The following is a 10,283-nucleotide window of genomic DNA, read 5'->3' as shown; positions in this document are numbered from 1 at the left end:
ACTGTCCACTTCTGTGAGGTAAACATTTTGTTAATTCTACCAATGAGTGAGATAATGTGATATTTTTCTTTCTGTGCCTACTTTTGTCTCTGTGCTTTCTTCACTTATCGTAATGTCTTGCAGGGTCAGCCATTTTTCACAGGTGAACAGATCATCCTTTTTTTTTATGGCTGGATAGTACTCCATTGCGTATACAAGCCATGTTTTCTTTATCCATACATCTACTGATGGACAGTTAGGATGATTCCATACCTTGGCTACTGTGGGTAATATTACAATAAATTTGAGAGTTTAGCTGTCTCTCCCACATACTGGGAGAGATTTCATTACATTCATTGTATTCCTATTACATACTCAGTAGTAGGAATAACTGTTCCTACAGTAGTTCTATTTTTAAAATTTTGAGGAAACTCCATATGACTTTCCATAACTGTATGAATTTACATTATCTCACCAACAGTGTGTGTGGGTTCCCTATTCTCCTCATCCTTACCAACATTTGCTACCTTTTCATCTTTTTGTTAACTGTCATTCTCACGGGCATGAGATGATATCTCATTGAGGTTAGTACTTGCGTTTCCCTGATGATTAATCATTATTTTATATACTTGTCAGTGATTTGTATATCTTTTTTTTTTTTCTGAGAAATATCTACCCAAGTACTTTACCTAGATTTTTAACTGGTAAAGTTATTTGTTTTCTTGCTCTTGAGTTCTTCAAATTCCTTATATATTTTAGATGTAGAATTTGCAAATATTTTTTACCATTCTAAAGGTCATCTCATCACTCTGTTTCCTTTGTTGTATAGAAGCTTTTTCATTTGATGTAATCTCACTTGTCTATTTTTGCTTTTGTTGGCTGTGCTTATGGTTTCAGATCAAAAATTCATTGCCGTGGGTTGGGGTGGAATTGGAACTGAGCAAGTGGCATGGAGGCGCTGCTGCAGGCGGCATTATTTCGCCCCCTTCCTCTCCCCCAGCCTATACTTTCTTTCTCTCTTCCCCACACCGACACTCTCCTACCCCTCTCCCTGTCGTTCCCTAGAAACCATTGTTCCCCAACTCCTCACCACGCTATTAAATTTCCTCTGTCTTCATGAGGGTAGAGTTTCAGCCTTCGGTGTGCGTGAGGATAGGGATTGTGATTTACAAGAGAAAATGGCTAAATTGTGAATACTTGCTTTTGCTTTAAAGACCGGTCTGCGGTGCTGGGAGGAGTCATGACAGTGCCCTTTGCAGAGGACTGGGACTTGGTGCAAATCCTGGCAGAAGGTGCCTATGGAGGAGTTCAACTTGCTGTGAATAGAATAACTGAAGAAGCAGTTGCAGTGAAGATTGTAGATAGGAAGCATGCCATGCTGTCGAGAAAATATTAAAAATGAGATCTGTATCAATAAAATGATAAATCATGAAAATGTGGTGAAATTCTAAGGACATAGGCGAGAAGACAATATCTAATATCTATTTCTGGAGTACTGTAGTGGGGAGAGTTTTTTGACAGAATGGAATGAGACATAGACATGCTTAACAGGATGCTCGGAGATTCTTCCATCAACTCATGGCAGGGGTGGTTTATCTACATGGAATTGGAATAACTCACAGAGATATTAAACCAGAAAATCTCTTATTGGATGAAAGAGATAACTTCAAAATCTCTGACTTTGGGTTGGCAACAGTGTTTTGACATAATTATCGGGAATGTTTGTTGAACAAGATGTGTGGTACTTTACCTTATGTTGCTCCAGAACTTCTGAAGAGAAAAGAATTTCATGCAGAACCAGTTGATGTTTGGTCCTGTGGAATAGTGCTTACTGCAATGTTGGCTGGTGAATTACCCAGTGATAGTTGCCAGAAATATTCTGATTGGAAAGAAAAAAAAGCATACCTGAACCCTTAGGAAAAAATCGATTCTGCTCCTCTAACTCTGCTGCATAAAATCCTAGTTGAGAATCCATCAGCAAGAAGTACCATCCCAGATATCAAAAAAGATAGATGGTACAATAAACCGCTCAAAAAAGGGGCAAAGAGGCCCCAGTCACTTCAGGTGGTGTGTCAGAGTCTCCCAGTGGATTCTCCAAGCACATTCAATCCAATTTAGACTTCTCTCCATCTAATAGTTCTAGTGAAGAAAATGTGAAATACTCCAGTTCCCAGCCAGAACCACGGACAAGTCTGTCCTTATGGGATGCCAGTTCCTCATATATTGACAAACTGGTGCAAGGAATCAGTTTTTCCCAACCCACGTGTCCTGATCATATGCTTCTGAATAGTCCGTTAGTTGGCACCCCAGGATCATCACAGAACCGCTGGCAAGGCCTGGTCAAAAGAATGACACAATTCTTTACCAAATTGGATGCAGACAGATCTTATCAGTGCTTGAAAGAGACTTGTGAGAAGTTGGGCTATCAATGGAAGAAGAGTTGTATCAATCGAGTTACTGTATCAACAACTGATAGGAGAAACAATAAACTCATTTTCAAAGTGAATTTGGAAGAAATGGATGAGAAGATAATTGGTTGACTTCCGGCTTTCTAAGGGTGATGGTTTGGGGTTCAAAAGGGAAGCTGAGTGTTGTTGTGAGCAGTCAGAAGGTCTGGCTTCCTGGCACATGATTAATCCATTGGGAGATTCCTGGTGAATATATTGCTGCTATGATGGCATTATTCTTCTTAGAGATTATCTTATTCTGCAAACTATAAACGATGGTTCCTGAAGAGTTCACTACCCTCTTTCTCCAAACACCTTCTAATTCTTTTTGTATGTTCTATATACAAATAATACCTGTATTTTAATTGTAAGTAAAACTTTGGGGACAAGATGGATAGAATTCATTTGATAGTTCTTCGTCTGTGTTCGGCAACTGGATTAGAGTTTCAGGGGACTTTATCAGATTATATACCAATGTAATATCTCATTTTTTTAAATCCATGTTGACCAAATTAAAAGGATGGATTAGTAAGGGCTTAACTTTGTGACTTTTGGGTGATAGATTTATGAGTCTGTCAAGTGAGGCTAACTTCAAATAATGCATCCCCAAGATTTGTCCTTAGATTTTCACAAGGGCCTGATCAGTTATACCAACCTGTTTTGAATGATAATGATTAATTGAAATTGCCAGTCTGTGTTTTTTCCAGTATAGTTAGTAATATATAAAGTGCTGGTTCATGTTTCAAGTAGAAGTTGAGCATAGACTCTAGTGCTTAACTAACTTTAAGAATTACTGTTGCACGTTTTAAATATTTTTCTATATTTCTACTTTCACAGTCATATTTTAATTCTTTACTACTGAAATAAATTTTATTTTGAAAATGCAAACAAAAAACAACAACAAAAAAATTCATTGCCAAGACAAATATCATAGAGGTGTTCTGATATGTTTTCATCCAGTAGTTTCACAGTTTCTTATCTTACATTTAAGTCTTTTATCTATTTAAGGTGATTTTTACATAGGCATTTAGTGTCTGATTTCATCCTTCTGCATGTGGATATCTAGTTTTTAAATACCATTCATTAAAGACACTTTCCTCAGTATGTGTTTTGGAGCCTTTGTCAAAACCAATTGGCTATAAATGTGTGGAATTATTTCATGGTTCTCTATTCTGTTCCGTTCATCCACATGCCAGTTTTTATGCTAGAGCCTGTTGTTTTGGTTACTGTGGCTTTGTAGTATATTTTGAAATGGGGTAGTGTGATGCCTCCTGCTTTGTTCTTTTTGCTTAAGATTGTTTTGGCCTTTGGTGTCTTCTGTGGTTTCAAATAGTTTTGGGATTACCTTTTATATTTCTATGAAGAAAGATATTGATATTTTGATAGAGATTATGTCAAATCTACAGATTGCTTTGGGTAGAATAGATATTTTAACACTATCAATTCTTTCAATCTCTGAACATGAGATATCTTTACGTTTATTTTGTCATCTTCAACTTCTTTCATCAGTCTTTTGTGTTTTTTTCACCTTAGTTAAATTTATTCCTAAATTGGGGTTTTGCTGCTGTTGTTGTTATCACTCTTTAGAAGAGGTTGTTCCCTTAATTTCTTTTCCATTTAATTCACTATTGATGTACAAAACCACTACTAATGTTTATATATTGATTTTATATCATGCAAGTTTTGAATTTGTTAGTTCTGAAAGTTTTTTGTTAGTGTCTTTAGAATATTCTCTATAAAGACCATGTCATGTGAAAACACAGAAAATTTAACTTCTTTTAAAATTTGGATGCCTTTCGTGTATTTATCTTGTCTAATTGCTCTAGCTAAGACCTTCAGTACTATACAGAATAGAATTAGTGAACATGGGCATTTTAGTTTTGTTCCAGATCTTAGACTAAAAGTCTGCAACTTTTCCCTCCTTAGTATGATCTTAGGGGATGGTTTGTCATATATGGCCTTTATGCATTAAACTTTTGTTGTAATGACATTACAACTTCTGTTCTTACTATATTGTTGCTTTCAGATTAACCAGATTTGGATACAAAACTTGCATACTTCCCTATGGAGCTTATCTTGGGAGAGTTGCTGAATCTGGAGTAATAACTACTTCTCAGCCTTCTTATTGGATCTTGTTGGAGATGGGGGGGTAGGTGGACACGTGAATCATCAATCTTGTTTCCCCCGAACTCTTCCATGATAAGGTGAAGTCATCATTGCTTAGATGCAATAACAGATAGATATACACTATTAATACAAAAATGCCATCAACCATCTTTTTGACTTCTAATCACATAAAGAAACAGGCTTAACAGCAAAAATGATACGATATAATACAATTTTATTAACTGTTACTATTTAATATTATATCAAATCATTTTCTTATGTCATTTAAATTACATGAAATCATAATTGTAATGCTGAATAAAAATTCTTCATATAGGATTTCAGTAATAATAAATTTTATTAATTTTGATTGATGCTAGTCTCATTTTTTAAAATATAGTACAAGTTCTTTATGTAGAATTATGTGCTTATTCCTAGGATAAATTCCCAGAAGTTGACAAACTACATCAAAAATATTACCATGTAAAATATTCTTTATATACATTGCCAATTTATCCTGCAGAGATAGTTTTTTTTACAACTCCTAGCAGCAGAAAAAAAAATTTTTCCTAATCTTTGCCAACTCTGAATACTATCATTAAAAATGTATTCAGTGTCTTAAATTTAAATTATTTTAATTATTGAAACTGAATAGTTTTATGTTTATTGTCGTTTTCTAATTTTTCCGTCATGAAAAATAATAAACTTACTCATTTTCTTTTTTATGATGGATTATGAAATTGTCAAAACCACCCCAAATTCCAAAATCATTATTAAGGAACAGCATAGTTTAATGGAAAATGCAAGCACTATAGATACAGAAAGACATAAATTTAAAATTGCAGCTCTGATTTTTATATGACTTTATCTTGTAATACATGAATCTCTGACAGTAATATTCTTCATCTTTAAAACACTGATATTTTCAAATCCTTGTGATTTTGTTTATCTAATATATATTCTTAATAGATATATAATAAAACTGAAAGCACAATTTTTTCTCTTTTGCTAATACATATAAAAACGTATTTTGCTAAATACATTTTATCAAAATAAACAATTTTTTCTGAGAATTCTAAATGATTTTTATCTCTTCAAATGAATTTTAATTGGTTTGCTGCATTTAGATTTGTTCACTTTTCAAGACCTTTAACTAAATAGCTGCAGTTGTTTGGTCTGTAATGCATCCCCATGTTCTGCGAAGAGAGTGGGTGGAGGGCCTGGCAATGATACAGAAGTTTAAAGACAAGTTCTGCTTGGTAAAGTGCTTCTTCAAAGAATTGCATTCATGGTGACCACCTACCCTCCAGAACAGTTTAATGACTCCCTACCCAATTCTTCTCCATATTAAGAGCATTAACATTACAGGAAATGTTGTGAATATTTAGATAGGTACTAATTTTTTGTGTATTTGCTGTGGCGCTAACATTCTAGAATATGACAGACATTCAGCACACAAATAACCAAGTAAGATGTACCACCTTGTGTTAAGTGTCATGGATTTTTTTTAAAGCCATGTAAGGGAGATAGACTTATTTAAATAAGGTAAACAGGGAAGTCTTCTGTGGCAAATTGACCCTTGAGTAGAGAGAGCAAAGGAGAGAACCACGCATTTATTTGTGGGAAGCATGATCCAAGTAGAATGCATAGAAACAGCAACAGTCTCAAGTCAGGAGCATGACTGCTGACCTAAAGAATAGTCAAGACGCTAATGTGGTTAGAAAAAATAATCAAGAGAGTTGCAAGAATATGACGTGGTTGGTCAGACAAGTGGTAGACCAGATTACACTTTGAAAAACATGGTAAAGATTTAGCTTTTACTCTGAATGAGAGGTTAAATCCTTAGAGGGTTCAGATCAGAGGAGTGGCATAAAATGACTCACTTTTTTTAAGTATCCTGTAGATCTTTGTTGATAACAGAGTGTAGGGGGTAAAGGCAGGTGGAAAACCACCTACAATGTCACAGCAGCAATTCTGGGAAAAGCTGATTGCACCTTATGCCAGGATGGAAACAAAATAATTGGATAACTTTCCCTCTTTCTTAAAGTGGGAAAGGATTAGCAACCCTTTTACATGTAAGAATAAAATTAAATTCAGAAGAGGGGAGGAGGTTAGAAAGCTCTCACCTAATGGGTACAAAGTAGGGGTACATGACACACCTCCTGGGTGAAGAGCTCAGCTACAACTTGGACTCTACCTAAGAAACACAAACAGCAACCTAATTGTATGTACCTTTATATTAATCTGAAATTTAATAAAAAGACTAAGGGAAAGTAAAGTTAATGCTGAGGATACCCTTTGAGAATATAGGCCTGCAGTAGCTTAATACCTGCACAGTCCCCATCTTAGACCTGATATAAAGCTATGACATGAATTAGTACTCATGTTTATGACCCTAGTTAGATTACTTTATCTTAATTAAATCTTTGTAAGATATTAACATTTCCCCTACTAAGCTTTTTAAAAGATTTTGTGTTTATCAGCTTGACTGTATTAGGTATTTCTTACAGAAAACATTGACTGTGTCAGTCTCTGTGTATAAACATGATGGTGTGGGGACAGTAAAGCCTAGAAATAAAATTCTTGTAATATTGGGATAATTTGGTAACAAATGATTTTTTTACATTTTTATTTAATTAAAATGTGGTGTAATTGCCTCTGTCAAGCAAATTTTTTCAAGAATTTATTTTGCTATTGCTAACAAAGCTTCAAACATTGATATGGAGATATTTATAGGAATATAAGTTTATTTCTTTTGACTAAATACCGAAGAGAACAATTACTAGGTCATATAATCAGTACACATTTAGTTCTATAACAAAATGCCAATCTGTTCTCCAAGGTAGTTATAATAATTTATATTCTCATAAACAAGGTATGAGAGATAGTTTTCCTGCAACCTCACAAACATTTGGTATTACCACGATTTAATTTAGCTGATACAATATGCATGTAGTGATATCTTATTATTGTTTTAATTCTATTTTCCTAAAAGCTAATGATATTGAATATCTTTTCATATATGCATTTGTCATTTTTATTTTCTCTTTAGAAAGATATGTTTTATTTATATTCTTTCTATATATATTTCACATGTTTTGTAAAAACATTTTGAAGGTAATTATATGCAAAAAAGAATACAGAGTCTCATGAATATATATTTTATAATTTAACATATATTCATTTCATTTATTTTTTAATCATTTTATAATTTAATCACTTGTTTTACTTTTAAGATTTTTGTGTTATTAACATTCTATGTACTAGTCTTTGTCAGATTTGTGGTTTGTAAATACTTTCTAAAGTGTCATCATTTCCTTCTCTTAACTAAAACTTTCTTTTTATTTATTTATTTATTAAATCATAGCCGTGTACATTAGTATGATCATGGGGCACTATACACTTGGTTCATAGACTGTTTGACACATTTTCATCACACTAGTTAACATAGCTTTTGTGGCATTTTCTTAGTTATTTTGCTAAGACCTTTACATTCCACATTTACTAGGATTCACATATACCCTTGTAAGATTATAAGGTTGTAACCGGGTTATAACCTAAGAATAGGGAGAAGGAGGAAAGGGAGGGGAGGGAGGGGGGAGGTCGGTGGAGGGAGGGGGATTACCCTTAGTTTCATAATAAGGGTGAGTACATTTGGGTACTTTTTCTTCCATTCTTGAGACACTTTACTAAGAAGAATATGTTCCAGCTCCATCCATGTAAACATGAAAGAGATAAAGTCTCCATCTTTTTTTAAGGCTGCATAATATTCCATGGTGTACGTATACCACAATTTATTAATCCATTCGTGGATCGATGGGCACTTGGGCTTTTTCCATGACTTAGCAATTATGAATAGGGCTGCAATAAACATTCTGATACAAATATCTTTGTTATGATGTGATTTTTGGTCTTCTGGGTATATGCACAGTAGAGGGATTATAGGATTGAATGCCAGATCTACTTTTAGATCTCTAATTTTCTCCATATCTCTTTCCAAAAGGAATGTATTAATTTGCATTCCCACCAGCAATGCAAAAGTGTTCCCTTTTCTCCACATCCACGCCAACATCTCTGGTCTTGGGATTTTGTGATGTAGGCTAGTCTCACTGGAGTTAGATGATATCTCAAAGTAGTTTTGATTTGCATTTCTCTGATGATTAAAGATGATGAGCATTTTTTTATATGTCTGAAGACCACACGCTTGTCTTCTTCAGAGAAGTTTCTCTTCAAGTCCCTTGCCCAGCCTGCGATGGGATCCCTTGTTCTTTTCTTGCTAATGCGTTTGAGTTCTCTGTGGATTCTGGTTATTAAACCTTTGTTGGAGACATAACCTGCAAATATCTTTTCCCATTCTGAGGGCTGTTTGCTTGCTTTACTTACTGTGTTCTTGGCTGTATAGAAGCTTTTTAGTTTGATCAAGTCCCAATAGTGTATTTTTGAAGCAGCTTCAATTGCCTGGGGGGTACTTCTCATAAAAAACTCGCCCAACCCAATTTCTTCAAGGGTTTTCCCTGCACTCTCTTCTAGTATTTTTATAGTTTCATGTCTTAAGTTTAAATCCTAATCCAGTGAGAGTCTATCTTGGTTAATGGTGAGAGGTGTGGGTCCAGTTTCAGTCTTCTACAGGTTGCTAGCCAGTTAACCCAGCACCATTTGTTAAATAGGGAATCTTTTCCCCATTGAATGTTTTTTAATTGGCTTGTCAAAGATTAAATAATGGTAATTAGCTGGATTTATCTCTTGGTTCTCTATTCTGTTCCAGACATCTACTTCTCTGTTTTTGTGCCAATACCATGCTGTTTTGATCACTATCGGTTTGTAGTATAGTCAGAGGTCTGTAGCATGATTCCTCCTGTTTTGTTTTTATTTCTGAGTAATGTCTTGGCTATTCGAGGATTTTTCTGATTCCATATGAAATGAAGTATTGTTTTTTCAAGATCTTTAAAGTATGACAGTGGAGCTTTAATGGGGATTGCGTTGAAATTATATATTGCTTTGGGTAGTATGGACATTTTAACAATGTTGATTCTTCCCAACCATGAGCATGGTATATTTTTCCATTTGTTAACATTCTCAACTATCTCTGTTCTTAGAGTTTCATAGTTTTCTTTATATAGATCTTTCACATCCTTTGTTAGATAAACTCCCAAGTATTTCATCTTCTTTGGCACTACTGTGAATGGGATAGAGTCCTTAATTGTTTTTTCAACTTGACTATTGTTGTTATATATAAAGGCTACAGATTTATGAATGTTGATTTTGTAACCTGAGACGCTGCTGTATTCTTTGATCACTTCTAAGAGTTTTGTAGTAGAGTCCCTAGTATTTTCCAGATATTACAATCATATGTTTTTTATTTTAGTGAAATCCAATTTGTTACTAGTTTAATAGATCGTAGTTTTGGTGTTTGTCTAAGAACCTTTGCTTAGACCTGTATTCCAAAGATGTTCTCCTGTGATTTCTTTTCAAAGATATATAACTATAGTTTTTATATTGAAATTCATAATTTGTATTGAATTAATTGTTTTTCTTTTTTTATTGTTTCAGAGTAATTGAGAGTACAAATAATTGGGTTACAATGTTTGCATTTGTTGGGTAAAGTCCTTCTTATAAATGTGTCCCACCCCTAAGAGATGTGTGATGCAATATAACATTGCACCCCTTAAGTGAAGGTACCCCCAAACCCCCTTCCTCCCCTTTCCTGCTCCCTCATTCCTCTGCCGCCCACCTTGAATTGATTTGAGATTT

At 34.4% G+C, this 10,283-nt stretch overlaps 1 pseudogene; it reads left to right on the top strand.

Annotated features, from left to right (window-relative positions):
* Window positions 1-1,219: 1,219 nt before the first annotated feature.
* Window positions 1,220-2,611, top strand: LOC128584568 (serine/threonine-protein kinase Chk1-like; annotated as a pseudogene).
* The last annotated feature ends 7,672 nt before the right edge of the window (window positions 2,612-10,283 follow it).

This window comes from Nycticebus coucang, chromosome 4 (assembly GCF_027406575.1).
Source record: "Nycticebus coucang isolate mNycCou1 chromosome 4, mNycCou1.pri, whole genome shotgun sequence".
NCBI lineage: Eukaryota > Metazoa > Chordata > Mammalia > Primates > Lorisidae > Nycticebus > Nycticebus coucang.
The sequence above is the reverse complement of the archived record's forward strand: the minus strand, read 5'-3'. Positions and strand labels throughout refer to the sequence as shown.